Source organism: Brachycentrus maculatus, unplaced genomic scaffold (assembly GCF_059751285.1).
Source record: "Brachycentrus maculatus isolate JH-2025_06_01 unplaced genomic scaffold, ASM5975128v1 h1tg000060l, whole genome shotgun sequence".
Taxonomy (NCBI): domain Eukaryota; kingdom Metazoa; phylum Arthropoda; class Insecta; order Trichoptera; family Brachycentridae; genus Brachycentrus; species Brachycentrus maculatus.
This window is the reverse complement of record NW_028280814.1, coordinates 996,692-1,012,500: the sequence shown is the minus strand read 5'-3', so window position 1 is coordinate 1,012,500 and position 15,809 is coordinate 996,692. Positions and strand designations below refer to the sequence as shown.

The 15,809-nt window shown below is 31.8% G+C and overlaps 1 long non-coding RNA gene across 2 annotated transcripts in view; it reads right to left on the bottom strand.

The window, feature by feature from the left end:
- The window catches only part of LOC148311655 (uncharacterized), a 53,172-nt gene that overhangs the window by 11,423 nt on the left and 25,940 nt on the right, over positions 1 to 15,809 (bottom strand). Inside the window, exon 3 of one of the 2 annotated variants that reach the window (XR_015837224.1) lies at positions 10,658 to 10,853. The exons of the other annotated variant lie outside the window; for it this stretch is intronic. This is a non-coding gene — a long non-coding RNA (uncharacterized LOC148311655). Of the gene's footprint in view, positions 1 to 10,657; positions 10,854 to 15,809 lie in introns of those variants that run through there. 2 annotated transcript variants of the gene reach the window in all.

Sequence of the window (15,809 nt, the reverse complement as noted above, 5' to 3'; positions counted from 1 at the left end):
TGAAGTATCAATAAAAAATTGTAAAAATTATTTTTTTGTATACAGTTTTTCGAATCGATAACATTTCAGAATTAATGTTTTTCCTTCGAAAAATTATTGAAATCGGGTTTGATTCTTCCCTGCGCGATGTAATTACAAATGATCTAACGCAGAGCCCGAACGCACTTGAAATGCTTCGACAATTATGATTTGGGGTCAAGGAACCACATTCTGGGGTCATTCCAGTCAGGAGGACCCCTTAATAATAATAATTACAGACGACACTAATTAGAAACTGTCATCTCACTAAATACTCGTGAAATATGGACTTAGTTAGGCAGGGTGACGAACTCTCCGCTTGATGCAATTATTCCGATTTACCGAATTACGAAAAGCCACCTTAGATACTCGAATCTACTTACAAATTCAAGCTCGCCTTCTTCTTGCGAACTTTACGAATAAATGATTTATATGGTTAGACTTGCAAGAAGAATCAAGTTTAACCGTACTATATATCCGCAATATAACGCCAAGAATTAATAATAATATGCATTCCCATAGATAATTAGCTGAAATCAAAATCATCCATGAAAATATATATATTTTTTTAATTCATGACATATAACATAAGATAGATGCTTTAACGATTGCAGATTTTCATTAAACATATAAAACTTTCACATGTAGTGCTACTGAAAATCTGAATACATTCACACATATACTTATATTTTAATTTTTGACAAATATATATGAAAACAAAATATGTTGAAAACAAATATATAAGAAAACAAACTTTGTGAAAATGTGATACCTCTACGAAGTTTTTAACGCGTTATATAACATGGATAAGTTTTTTGGCTGTTTTTCCTCATAATTAAAATTAATCTCCTTTGATTGTTAAAAGCCACCTATATTTTAATATTTATCTTTTGAAATAGTCATGTATGTACATACATACGTAACTATAATAAACGCGGATTCTAACTTGATTCCATTTAAAATAGTCTTGGACATTGTACTTAGATTCCTGACCGGATGTGTTTTCCACATAAAATTTTATTAATCGTCTACGACGTAAGACACAATCTGCCATACGCCAAGTCTGGAACTAATAACGAGCATGCCAGTATGTCTGGCTTGGAAAAGTATACTAGTACAATACTGGGGCACTAATACAACTACTTGAGACATGCGTGGTTGTCTCAAATACAAAATTATCTTCTGATTATTTGGTCTTTTTAAAAACAGCACGAAAAGGAACGCCTCTTTGAATTAACACTTCACTGCATGACTGCATGACTTCATTGACAGTTCGTCTTGAGGGACAAGTGAAGTTTTTGACGTTCAAAGCGCGTCTTTTGGCTAAATTATGAACTATATACCTGAGTTATGAATATATCTAATCAGTAACAACAAAGAATGGTTACTTATATTTTTAGAGAACGTTTTAACAATAACTTTTGGGTATGTAACATATTTGATAAACTATGCAGTGAATGGTTAAGTGAATTGAACCCGAATAAATTTGAGAAATACAAGACAACGAATCTCTTTTGTCAAAAATATTTACCTCAATGTTGGTAACGTGTTGTGGCGTAGGAGGCCGAGGCGGCCGAAGCGGCCACGTTATACGTAGGTACTGTAGAAAGTGTCACGCAGGCGCAAGGGGAGGGCGGGAATTTCCGGTCATCACGGATTATTACAATCGACACTTCTCACGAGATTATCAAGTTGCTGCCGCGAGAGGATGTTCGAATTAAACGTCTCGTTTACTGCAACTGGTATCTCAGGCACAACCACTCTTCTTGGATATAATATGACGTAATGGAGGTGATATAAGTAAAAATAAGATAGTTATTAGAGGGTCTTTTGCTTCGGGGGAAATCTTTGTATTAAACACTGCTGTAATTTGTTTCATTATTACTGATATGCAAAGAATACACATGTTTTGATAATTCAAGTAATTAATGTAATTTTTTCATGCTTATGTAGAAAAAGTAAACTATTTCATAGATCCAATTCACAAAAAATCACCTACAGGACTTCCGTCCGAGGTATTGTTTAAAATTTATTATTTTATATAAGACACTTAAATATTATATAAAATGGCAACAAAATCGTAAAATATGAAATTGTATAAAAATAAAAATACATCCGATTAAGGAATAAATAAATAACATCTTAAAATTGTAATTTAAAAAGAATATAAAATATACAGCAAACAAAATCAGGTTGGTTAGTTAAAAACTAAAAACATATTTTTTTGGATGAGACGGTGTTTAAAGTAAAACTAAGCCTTGAATAATTTAATAAATATATTTTTTTAAAGAAATGTAGTGTTGTCCACCTTCTAGAGTAGATGTTACTGAATTACTTCTCTTACCTAAACGTGTAATTTGTTATTATAATATTATATGTACAGAAGGCAGTGTCCCATGCGCGGTACAAGAGAAGAACTGTCATTCAGCTCACCGACGCTGCGGCTGTAGGTAGTAAGGTAGGCACCAAACATGACCCGTGTAAGGAAGAGGATAATTAGCAATTGGAGTTATCACAGTCGCGGGATGCCAAACGCAAGAGTAAGTAGTAGCAGCAGAGTAGACGGCAGTGGGAGGATCGCCCGCGTCACTCTCGTGCCGCCATGCCGTCTGCCTCACTCAATAATAAAATGTTTGATCTATTACCATAGCGGAAAATGCCAATTATCAACTCCATTCTAAAAATATATACTATTTTAAATAGGATGTGTTGTCCTATTCCTAAAAATAATCCTTTATTTCTTGAATGTTTTCTGCAGATACTTTGTGGCACATTTTATAAACTTTATAAAATGTATATTAAGACACACTACCCTATATTTCACAGTAAATTTTTTATACATTTCATTTTATAAAGTTTAATAATCCTTAAGCTTAACACAAATTTCCGCGCACGGAAAACATCAGAAACCGTTTCATGAATTCATATAATTTATTATAAATGTAGTATATATGTACCTACTCATAAAAACATATAAATATGATGAAATAAAATAACATATAATAAGCCTCTTATGAAAAAACCTATCTACCCATTATGGTCATAAACTTGTTTTATTTTCACTATTTTTATTTGCATTTTTCATTAAATATTTTTCTGGTATCAAAGTATTTGTTTTTTCATTTCGGACTAAACTCGAAAATTGTACAAATCTTTAGCTGAAAATGATTGCCAACCATGAAATTTGATTGACATTTCAACAAAGATGAAAAACTATATGTTAGTCTTAGAATTTATAAGGCTTATGACATTTCGTAGGCTGGCGTTAGTGATCACAAATCGATTTTTATATTTTGTAATTTAGATACGTAGTATGTAAAAAAGATAGATGGATTGAATAATAATGGTAAAATATTTGAAACACGCGGAGTTAAACTCATAAATCGAACGTGATAGCATCGGTTTCATGCGTTGCAAAGTGTTTCAAATGACATCATATTGACAACATTCCGAGTGTGTCCAAATACTTGTTCATATTTCTGGGTTTTCTCCATTTAGGAGTTATTTTTATATTTGACAAAGATGAAGAAGAAGATGGAAGTGTGGGTATTAACAGGGCCTATGATATGTCATACGCTGGTTACGTGATCACTTTACAAAGTGCAATATTTACCATTCTATCCATGATTGGTGATCTACCCACATTGTCGTGCGAGTTTGAGAAAAAAAAGAGAAAATTTGAATGGTGTAGTTGTCAATCATGGGTATAATGGTGAATGTTGCACTTGTGTAAAATGATTATTTAACCAGTCCATGACAGGCCACAAGCCCTGTAAATACTCAGACTTCCATATTCTTCTTCATCTACGTTGAGGTATCAAAATGTACACGATGTTGATTTATAATAATTATACCGCTTACATCTTTACGTAAATTTAGCTCCAGGCGAGTAAAGTGGAGTCAGTGTGTCTATAAAGCGAATAGTCAAGAGTGTAAGTTTATTGTTGCACACGGAAATGGCAGAAGGACAGTGTGGCATTTGGCCGTGTCGAGGTCACCACACACTCCTATGCCGGCCAGTCTAGTGTGCTCGTATGCCAATACTCGAGCTTTAGATAACGTGTAGGGTTACGTCGGTTAAGCCCACCTGACCTCGCCAACCTGTTTATTATTTTTTTATAATCATTTACATAAGTTGACTAATGATAGATTTTCGTTGGCATGTCAAATTTCCAACTGGAATCATATTATTAAATCGCAAAATTAGAAATTTCATGAAGGATATTGTAAACAATGTCATGATATTGATTGCGAGATTTATTTGAAAATAATTTTAATGTTTTATTTTATTGTACGTATGAAAAACTTGCATAAAAAAATCTTATTTACTTTTGCACTGATACAATTTCATTCGGAAAAAAATTTTTGGCGGTATTCAGTTTTCCTGTTCATTTTCTGTCCTTGTAACGTATTACGCTAAAAAATATATTAACTTAAATCCTCACCCCTATGTTCCAGCCTCACGCACATAAAATCATCAATTTGAAAAACCTCTTTGGCAGTTGGTTTTTGTTATTACTTCAGATAATTGCTTTTTATTTTACATTCCTTCATTCTTAACCAATACTTAAAAATAACAATTTACATTCTAAAAATGACAAACACACGTGTTACGTAAAATTTCAAAAATCACGGCACAATCACAAATTGAATGCGCGTGTAATACCTATAATGATGCATTGTTTTTCTATTGTGTTTTAATTAACTATTAAATTTAGTCGGTAATCACTTTTGTAGAATGGAGCCATTGTTATATCACAATATACCTTTTTTTTCATTACATGTTGAAATTTTCTTCTGAACATAATCTATATTTAATGAAAAAGATATGTTATATCCATATTATAACTTGAAAGTTTTCCGCTAAAAACCTTTACTAAGAATTTAAACGAATACATATTGATTTAAAGGTCGCCACGCTGTCTAGCTTGACGTGTAGATAATTTTGTAGAAATTCTTAATGTATATACATATTACTATAGGTTCTTGGACTCTATTAGATGGATGTGGATATGAATTAAGTGAGTAACTAACTTATCATACAATATTCAAATCAATAATAAAGCCAATTGAATACTAAAAACTATGCGGAATATATAAAACAGCACAACAGATAGGGTTGTCCTTAAATATCCCTCGATGAAATCGATGATTTGCGTTGACCCGAAATTAAAGCCTTTTTACGTAATCTCTACGACGCCGACGTTGATACGTCCACATTCGTAGCTAAAATTTGTCGATGACTATATTGATTCAATTTGCATAAGACTGTTGCCGGGCATATCGTAATATTCTAACGTAATTTAAACATTATTCATACGACTTAAAATATATTTCTTAGTCGTAATCTCGAGTGTCGAATTTCAAAATTCATATAAAATACCATATATAATTAAATTTGTCATGTAATGATATCTAAAATCTATTCGAGTAAGTGGTTATGAAAAAATAATTTATTCAGAATTACTATGGTAATCTGTCAGATTTTCAGCGTCTGTGTACTAAAGAATGTCGTCTTGCTAGCTCGCTAAAGCAAATAAATAAATTACTATAATATTGTTGTCTATGCAAATGCTTTTAACCATAATCGCATTAATAATATATTATAGTATTTTCTGACAAGGCATAAACTCTAATAATATGTTAAATAGCATTAAATAAAAATACTTTATGTACAAAACTTTCCATGATAACAGAGAGGATAATTTGTTCTTTTTTGTCAGAATGAAATAGGAGTTTGAAGAAGCTGGAAATAACAAGGATAGTTGAGGGCAGGGCGAGCGAGAGGACGTTCTGCTGCAAAAACAGGAGACCCTCCTGTTACTAGCCTACTGATTTTTTTCTATTTTTCTTTTGGGGTCAGTTGAGTCCAACATATTTATTAAAAAAAAAACTAGTATTTGGACACACTCAAAATGTTGTAAAAAAAACTAGTGTTATGATTTGAAATACGTGTTAACACATTTTAAATTTTGAGCACAAGTCACATAATTATAGCAAAAATATACATTTTGTAAAATACAACGCTCTGCACGTTGTATTATTGGATTATTATTTATCACTCAGAACGATGTTGCTGCTTGATATATAGTGTGGTTTTGTGTCAGTGAAAATGATTAATTTTATTTGTTCTATCTGCGGTTATACACGACTATTCATTCCTGATAATAATAATGTATAATGAATTAATAGTAAACATCTTTTAATTATTAAATGGTGACCATATTATTACCATATAGATCTCTGTGGTTTAGATCAAGATGCAATTCAATTTTGTAAGCATGGATCGTTTTAACGTGAATATGATTTACTAGATCAACACAATTATCTATGTATGACTCCTATTTTGGGTTATGTAATACATATATGAGATTTTCGGCACTAAACGGCACCAAATTATATTTCGAGAAAATCTTATTAGAAACCATATTTTACTGATTTATAGATATTTATACATATTTATAGATTTATGAATAGAGCCGATTGATAAGCTTACTTATTCATTTGATGATATCATGGTTATCAATAATCGATATTTTATGTGGTTTATGTCAAATTTCTTTCAGAACATTGTTTTCGTTCTACAGATGTTTGAAGGGAGTTCCCATTATAGGAAGAAAAACCGCATGCGAATTGATATATAGTATAAACACCGTGTTTGGCGATATTTAACCGCAATCCACTGGATTTTTCTTAATCGATTTTTAACTGGTGGATAAAATATAGAATTCAATAAAACTAACTAACTAACTAACTAACCATCACGCCGCTTCCCCGCAGGGGTAGGCAGAGAGAATAGAACGCCAGACCACTCTGTCTTTGCAAACATTCTTCGCCTCTTCCACGTTCATGCATCTCCTCATACATACCTGCCGATTGTTACGACTCCTAACCTGACCACTTTCAAGTATTTGGCATACCTGATCGTGCCATGTTTTTCTCGGTCTTCCTCTGCTCCTTTTTCCAATTACATTCGCCTTATAAATTTGTTTTACCGTTCTTTCTTCACTCATTAGTTCTACATTTTCAAACCATCTCAAAACACCTTTCTTAATTTTATCGATAATGCTTATCTCAGCTTTGCATTCCTTCATTATTTCACTATTCGCACATCTATCATACATCGTTTTGTCGCACATTCTTCTGAGAGATCGCATTTCGACTGCATTCAGTCTACTTTCATCCTTCTTTTGCCAACTCCATGTTTCACTTCCAAACATTAGAGTTGGAACCAGGACTCCGTTGTGCAATGCCAGTTTAGCTTCCGCTGATAGGTTTTTATTTGCTATAACTGCTTTCAGTGCACCATTCACTTTGTTCCCAGCATCCCATCATCCCAGCATCCCAGCATTCCATCCCTAGAAAACATACTACCCAAATATACAAAATCATCTACCTGTTCCAAAATCTCTCCGTTTACGAATATTTCACACTCAGATCTACATTCTTCTCTTTCAAAAACCATTTTCTAACATACATCAACAAATCACTTTCCTTGCACACATTATACACTTTTGTCACCAACGCCTGCAGGTCTTCTCTGCTATCGGCAAGAAGGTTAAACAGGTGAGGTGACATTACACATCCCTGTTTAACACCTTTAGAGATGCTTAGCCAGGATGAAAATGAGCCATTTACCCTAATGCATGCAGTGTTATCCTCGTACAAGGATGCAATGCCTTGGATAAGTTTACTGCTTACCCCATACTCAGATAACACCTTCCAAAGCTTCGTTCTATCAACTCGGTCATACACTTTCTGCAATAAAGTGAAAGAAAATAATCTGGTAAAATTATAAGCAGCATAAAAAATAAAACATCATATTTTCTGGCATTTCCCAGTTTGTAAAATCATCCGGTTAGGATCTAACAAACATCCAAATAAAAGGGTCTCTGCTAAATAAAAGCTTTCCCAATCCATCGATAGATGACTCTAGTGAACTCACTTGTACAGTGTTATGAGATTAGTTATAAAAAGGAGTTCCAAAAATTTGAGTAGTGTCAATCATGGGTAGAATGGTAAAATTTTGAAAAAAAAAATCATCACTTTATCAGCCTATAACAGGTCTAAGCCTGTAAAATAAGTAAGCTGTTGGTATCCAGACTTCCATAATCTTCTTCGTCTATACTGCGATGTCAAAAAATGTTCAGGCCCAGTATTCGTTAATTCTCAACTTTATTTTCTCTTAATCCAGGTAACATTTTATGTGATAATTTTTTATTTAAAATATCGTTTTCGCAGTGAAAAAATAAGTTTTTCTTCGAAATAATTGTATGGTTTTAAAAAGAAAAGATTTATTGAAAGGGAAGGAGGTTTAAATTATGAGTACAGTCAGGGGCTTGCCTTCCATATAGGCAGAAAAGCAGTGCCTATCTTAACTTACCCGCGTGACATATAAAAACTTAACCAGAACCTACCCTACCTTACTAAGTAGTACCAGCTTACGTTACTACCTAAGCAAACAGATTTTGTCTTGAAGTCTCTCATTAAGAGAGCATATGTATTTTTTTATTCAACGTATGTATTTAAAATATACATAAACAAATGAGTAGGTAACCAACACGATGAAGTATAGCGATCAATCAAATCTGAGAAGGTTTAAAAAAATTTCAAGAAAAAGGGTACGCACTTCAAATAATTTACATCTTTAGTATTTATTTACTGAAAATATTATTCATAATCCACCATCGGTCGATGTTTATGACCTCTTACTTATTAAACTATGTCCCAACAAATACCTTCTTGTTAGTGAATTCAATAAAATATAATTCCAAGAAATTGCTTTCAACAGACAAGCTGGCTACACCCAAACTTATTATTTGTATGTTGAAATGGGCAAAATTCTGAATATCTTATCGGTTTAAGTTTTGTTCGCACAAATTAAATACATAGTAAATATTGTAAAATTTCGGTATACACTTAAAACACATGACATGAATGTGATCATAATTAGAACAATTGGGCCCATGATTTCGATCGTTGTTTCATTTTTGGAAATTTTAAAGTCAGAAACTTTATTATGAATTTTTGGCGCATTGTCCAACAAATTTCGCGCAAATTGACTGTTAGATGTTTGGTTCAAAAATTAAAAATAACAGTAACATTACAGCACAACAAAGGTAAGCATTTTAGTCGATTCCATTCGAACATCTATCATACATCGTTATGCCACACATTCGTCTGAAAGATCGCATTTCAACTGCATTTAGTACTTTACTTCTAATAATGTAATTTAAATATTTTTATCAGACTTTTTTCCTATGCGTATTTTATTATAATCACGATTATTATTAAATTATTTTTATATAATTTTAATATAACAATATAAAACTCTCCATTAAAATATTATAGTCTCTATTACAGTACTACATTTTTCGCAAGAAATCAAACGTACCTACTCTCGGTTTCCTAGATTTCGATCAAATTTGTATCTTCCTCAATCATAATGACGGTCGTCCGTGTGCTGTGATTGGTGACTTCCTGGACCCCCCACCCCGGGTTCCTCCCACACCCCCCACCCTCCTAGGCCACGTGGTCGGCCCTCTGGTCACTGTAGTTACAGTTCCTTATTAACACCATTTGCGTAGGATGATCCTGTGTTCTCCAAATTTAAGGAGAACGCGTATTAACAAAAGCATTCAACTGGAAACGACACAATTTTAGGTTTATAAAAATAATAGACCGAATGTCCTATACGCTAGCCTATACAAGCACAGACATTAAATAAAGAATGCCTAAGCAATTCTTTGCTATTCTTATTTTTCTACCTTCTATTCCTCGTCCATTTTCTTTCCCATATAGCAGAAATGTCCCTCACCCTTAGAATTTTTATTTACGATATATATGTATACCTTCAAAGATATTCCATTTGTAGATTCAAGAATCTGATCAATAGGAATGTCGAGATGCTTATCGCCTTGCGCAAATAGATGTAAAATCAAGTTAAAACCGCATCGATAGATGCGGTGCCCTATGCATCATAGGATTCTGATAACGGTCAGATTGCCTTCAATTAATACGGATAGTCTTAGGTATGGGTACTTAGAGCAGTTTTCATAAAATACTTCTTCCAGCAGCGCTATCACCCTATCGAAAACCTCAAAAGTATTGTATTTTATAGTATAATAATATTATATTTTACAGGTAGATGTAGATCCACGTACAAAGGTAAGTGGTGTACCTGCGCACGGCTTTACCTTTGGACACTACGCATATCTGACAATCTATACAACCAAAAGCTCAACATAAAAATGAACGCAAAGTATTTTTTTACAGTTGCAATATTGTTTTTTTAAAATTCCTACGCAAGGTGTTAATATTTTTTAATTTATTTTTACAATGTACAGCTGTGTATTTTGTTTTATTCTTTAAATTATGAAGAAGTAAGCCTTTGCAAATCTATCTTAACGGATAATCTAAACAAAATAAATATATTAACGTATGATGTCAAAAATTGTAACTGTAGATTGCAGAATCACAGTATCTGCGAAAACAGCATTTTTACGAAAATTACATACAGAAAATAAGCATATATTTTATATAACTATAGATAAAAACGATCACGATGATTGTCATTCTTAGGAAGTAACCAAAGCATACAAGATATTTTTTCGAATATGTCGATAATTTATTTATTTTATATACAAACTTGAGTATTAGAGCAAATCAACAAGGGATATCCCAACAACGTAATCAGGGATTGAATAATTTATGTATTTTATATTTTAAATGCAGCTTAGTGCCCCCGAGTACAGTTCAGGTAGTCTAGTGTCAGAAATAAGAAACCGGTGTCGAAAAGTACGAATTGAGTCAAATTATTATAAACACCTTTGCATCTGAAATGGGAAAAATCAGTGTTTATTAAGGTCTAAAAAAGTAGAAGGCCGGAGTAGAAAATTACTTCCTCATTACGTTTTAAGGAAAATTGGGAACTTGTTAAAAGAGGATCAGCGATCACAATTAAGGATTTTGAAACGATAAAGACGACGTTTAATGTGCATTTACAAATATGCCAATAATTGATCGATATAGTCCCGCCTAGTGATAATTCCTTAATATATGATCTGCCGAATGTGGAGAAGAATTGTAAATCTCTTTTTTTAAGGTAATTACTCACTTTCACTTAATTTCTGTTGAATTTTTCATCATTATTATTTTTAATTATTATGATCTAAAAGTGATATTTAAAAGGCGTACGCAATCACATATACATTTGTCTACATACCTACCTATAGGTCTTTAGACGAACAAGTAAATAAAAAAATAAGTAAAATTCTTATAATTAAAAAAGATGTTTTATTGAATTTCAACCCCAATCTTTAGACTGAAGCTGTCCTATGACGGGTGAAAGCGTTAATCGGTCTAATAAAGTAAAGGTTAATCAATGAAAGACGATATCAATACAATACCCATACAGAAGCGTCACTTGTGTACGAATTGTTTGAACCTACATATACGAATAAAAAGTCTTTGTTTTGTTTACTTTTTCTTATTTTATGATGTAACAATATCTAGTACACTACAAATTTATTTTAATTTGTGAAATGGTACAAGCTACTATCACTATTGTCCGAAAAATAAATAAAACTTTTTTTCTCTTCACAAATCATATGAAGTATCAGAACTATGTATGTACCTATACCCTTATTGGTTATCAACACCTAAATACGAAGAAAAATGCTTATTGTTGATTCAAAACGCCGGCTTAAAAAGTCGTTGCAAGGAAGCATTCCTGTCCCTTTTTTAGGATTATTTTGTTCCCAGTTCCTTAGCGATAGCATACGAGTAATGACTCGAGTGTCTGCTATCTGCGCCCATAAACCACCATGCATCTTCGACACAACGAATCTTTCAGGTGTGATTTACAGTTCTGATTTTTTTGTAAAATCCTGTGATAATAATCATATACTATATTATGCGAATTGTATTATCACCTGGCGCCATGGCGGTGTCGAGTGTACCTTCATTCATGGTTTTAGATTTTCCTGGAAGAATTTTTACGAAAAACTGTGGAATTCTGTCGGTATTGTTTTTAACAATTTGCTTCCTCTGTTTATTATACGTCTGAGGAAATTAGACAATCGCTTCAAAAAAAATGTCGCCACTCTGTCGCTAAAATGGAAAATGCTGAATGATTTCTGTATTTATGGTTGTAAACTAAGGATACAAGGAATGCGCCAGTGTTATTTTACAATCTTTTACTTGAATATTAATTGCTTCCAGGTATTTTGTTTTGAAATATATACCTCCATTCGCAACATGATAAAAAAATAACTTCGCTAATAATTTGCAAACTATACATGTTCTATATTTTCAAAGGGGTATTTAAATATATTTTTTACTAGAGAATATATGAAATACACGTAAATAAAATTCTAATATTGAAAAAATCTAAGTATTCATCTATTTTTTAAAAATATTTATTTTTATTGCATAGGATAAGGGGGTTATTTTTTTAATTGTATCTATGGGTTTCCTCAAATAACTCTTGAAAAATTTAAACTGATTGAAACACATAATATATTACATATACTTTGTGTATGGTATATTATAATTATATGTAATTGATGTCCTTCCTTTCTAAATAATGAGATATGTAAATGTCAGATTTATTTTGAGGCAGATTTTTTTTTGTATTTTGAGAAACAGTGATCTTTATTCCGACTTCGAATTGAAGCGAATAATTGTTTTAACGAGAAGTGACTCAAACCTGTCAGCTATCCGGCGTGCTGAGAACTCTAATCGGAATGAGTAAGAACATTATTTTAACTGATCATATTTTTTGGGTCCAAGTAATTTAGTATTAGGTATATATATGCCAACGAAAATATATATTATAAAGCATATTTTGAAATATTCTTTATTATGCTTTGTTCATTTTAGGGCTTATTGGCTTATAGCTTAATACTATTTCCTACAACCAGCCAAAATAAGGACCAGTGTATAAAAACTTATTATTATTACAGTATTTATCACACGTATTACATATTAAAAAAAAAACTAATGCATTTTCTCAAATTCAATAACATTCATTATATTTTTTTATCTTTGAATAAAACGTAACAAACCATTTATCATTAGTCATTCATCTAATTTAATAATAATCATGAAGCAACAAAAAAAACTTAAAATAATATTTGCATATTCAAATTATATAATATTTACATTATTAGTAGACTGAATGCAGTTGAAATGGGATCTCTCAGACAAATGTGCGGCAAAACGACATAAGATAAATGTTGAAATGTTGAAAGAAAGAAAGAAAGAACGAGTGAGTGAGGAAAGAAGAGTAAAATTAATTTATGAAACGAATGTAGTTGGAAACAGGACCAGAGCGAGACCGAGGAAAACTTCATGATCACGAGTATTTCAAATACTTGAAAGTGGTCAGGTTAGGAGTCGAAATAATCGGCAGGTAGAAATGTATGATAATATGCATGAATGTGGAAAGGGCGAAGATTGTTGGGAAATGTAGAGTGGTGAGGCGTTTTATTCTCTCTGCCTAACCCTACACGAGGCAGCTTGATGGTTAGTTAGTTTCATTTCATATATATTTGTAAATTCTCGTGTAAAATATTATCAAAAGTATAACGCTCAAAATATTCGTTAACTTAAGAGTTATAAAAGCATTTTTCTTCTTCATGATTTAGGAGATTTAAAAAGAAAATTATTATCAAGAAACATTAAACATTCGTTTAATGTGTAATGTGAATTAAATGATATTTTTACACAGGAAATGACCTGTTTTCATTTTGAATCATAAAATTGTGAGAATCAAATACATTTGTAGGTACATTGGACACGTGAAAAATGATCAACCGTCCAGTATTTTGATTCATTATTTATGTGGGAGGAATGACACAAAACTATATTGTAAAATAATGAAGCATGAGACATTTACGAAGTCTTATTACAATAATATTTGTATGAGTAAATCATATTATTCTAAGGTTAAGAGGTAATATTGAGATGCACACTTATATATGTACTTACAACATTGTGAGTGTGTCCAAATGCTTGTTCACAAATTAGGATTATGTCCAATTATTAAGTATGAGAGTATAATCCAAGATTGGGACCTCACATACGAATGAAAGAGTTTCTGCTTAATAAAAGCTTTCCTCATCCCACCATAGATGTCTCTAGTGACTCTGGCACACTGTGTTTGGACTTCAAACAATACATGTAGAAGTTTCAAGAATTTGATTAGTGTGTTTGTCAATCATGGGTAGAATTAGTAAATGTTACATGTGTGTAAAGTGATCACTGAAACCAGCCTATGACGGCCGTAAGCCCTGTAAATACCCTGACGTCCTCATTCTTCTTTATCTATCTTGGGGTGTCAAAAACAATATATGTATATGTACAGGTATTCTCAAATTTAGAAATAGTTGATGACGTATTCTACATATAACGTTAAATCATTTATTACTAACGTTTGGCCCATTATTTCAGATATTCTTAATTTGTAGACGTCGGACTTCTTATAACATAAGTATACCTGTTTTATGAATTTGCGTAGGTACATGATAAAAATCATTAAAAAATGTTAAGTAAAATTTTAATTATAGTCTTAAAATTAAAAAAAAACAGTTAAATCATTTTATCTTTCTCTGTGCGTGCGCAATAACAAGATATTTATTATAATAGATAGTGCGTTTATTCCTGGAATCAATGAAACAACAACATATTTCAATAACAATGATATAAATTATAATAAGACTAGGAAATCTGAGGATAATGCGAAAAATAAGGCGATTCTCAATAAACTTAAATAAAATCGAAAAATGTGCAAGATTCACAAATATCAAGAAGAAAAAAACAATATGTAATGCTTACGAAACAATGTTTCAGTCATAGCTGTATGTAATTAAAATATGAAATGTATATCTTTCTAAACCATATTAATATGAATATCGTTTAACCGCATGTTTATGGTACCTACCATAGAATTATGAATAACATTTATGATATATGTACAATCGTACATGGATACAAATTTTATTTTTGCATTTATTTTGGATTGGCGGTTGAATATTTTTTAGGTGTGTAATATTTTAAGCTATTATTTCCATTTGTCATATCCGTACTTTCTCTCCCACAGGTACCTTTTAGACCTACTGATGTCAAAAGTACCATTATAAAAATAAATCACAGGAAATATTGCAAATCCGGGAGCTTTCAGCTAGGATTAGAGCGCAGAATATGTACCTACCTAATATTTATTTTTATTACTCGATAGTATGTAAAACGCTACCTACACATAGGGATAAAACATCATTTAAATATTTTGGGATAATTTTTTTCAACATTATTTAATATTTAATTTACCTTTTAGAATGTGTATGTATTTTGTTTTTCCTATTTTTTTTTGTTTTCCGAGACCTTTATTATCCTGCAAAATGTTTATTTACACATTTTCTGTACATAACAAAATAGGTACGATGCAAATAATTGGTGGGCATATTATTTCAGGTAGACTCGTATTAAACAAAAGTTCTGATCTTATAGTTCTACTGCTTAAATAAATATTTCTAAATGTATGAATTGAAGGAGACTTGTAGCTGTTCCGGATAGCGCAGGACACGTAGGTCATCAGAGAGGAGGAGGTCATTGCCAACGTCCTAGGAACCGAACAGGGTACTTAAGAAGATGAAGAAGGAAACCTAAGAATTTGATGACATGAAACCATGACCGAAACCAATGAAGTTGATTTTCTTTGAATCAAGCATTTTAATAAAATGCAATTAATTTTACTGAGTAGGCACAAAATTGTTTTCCTTCAATATAAA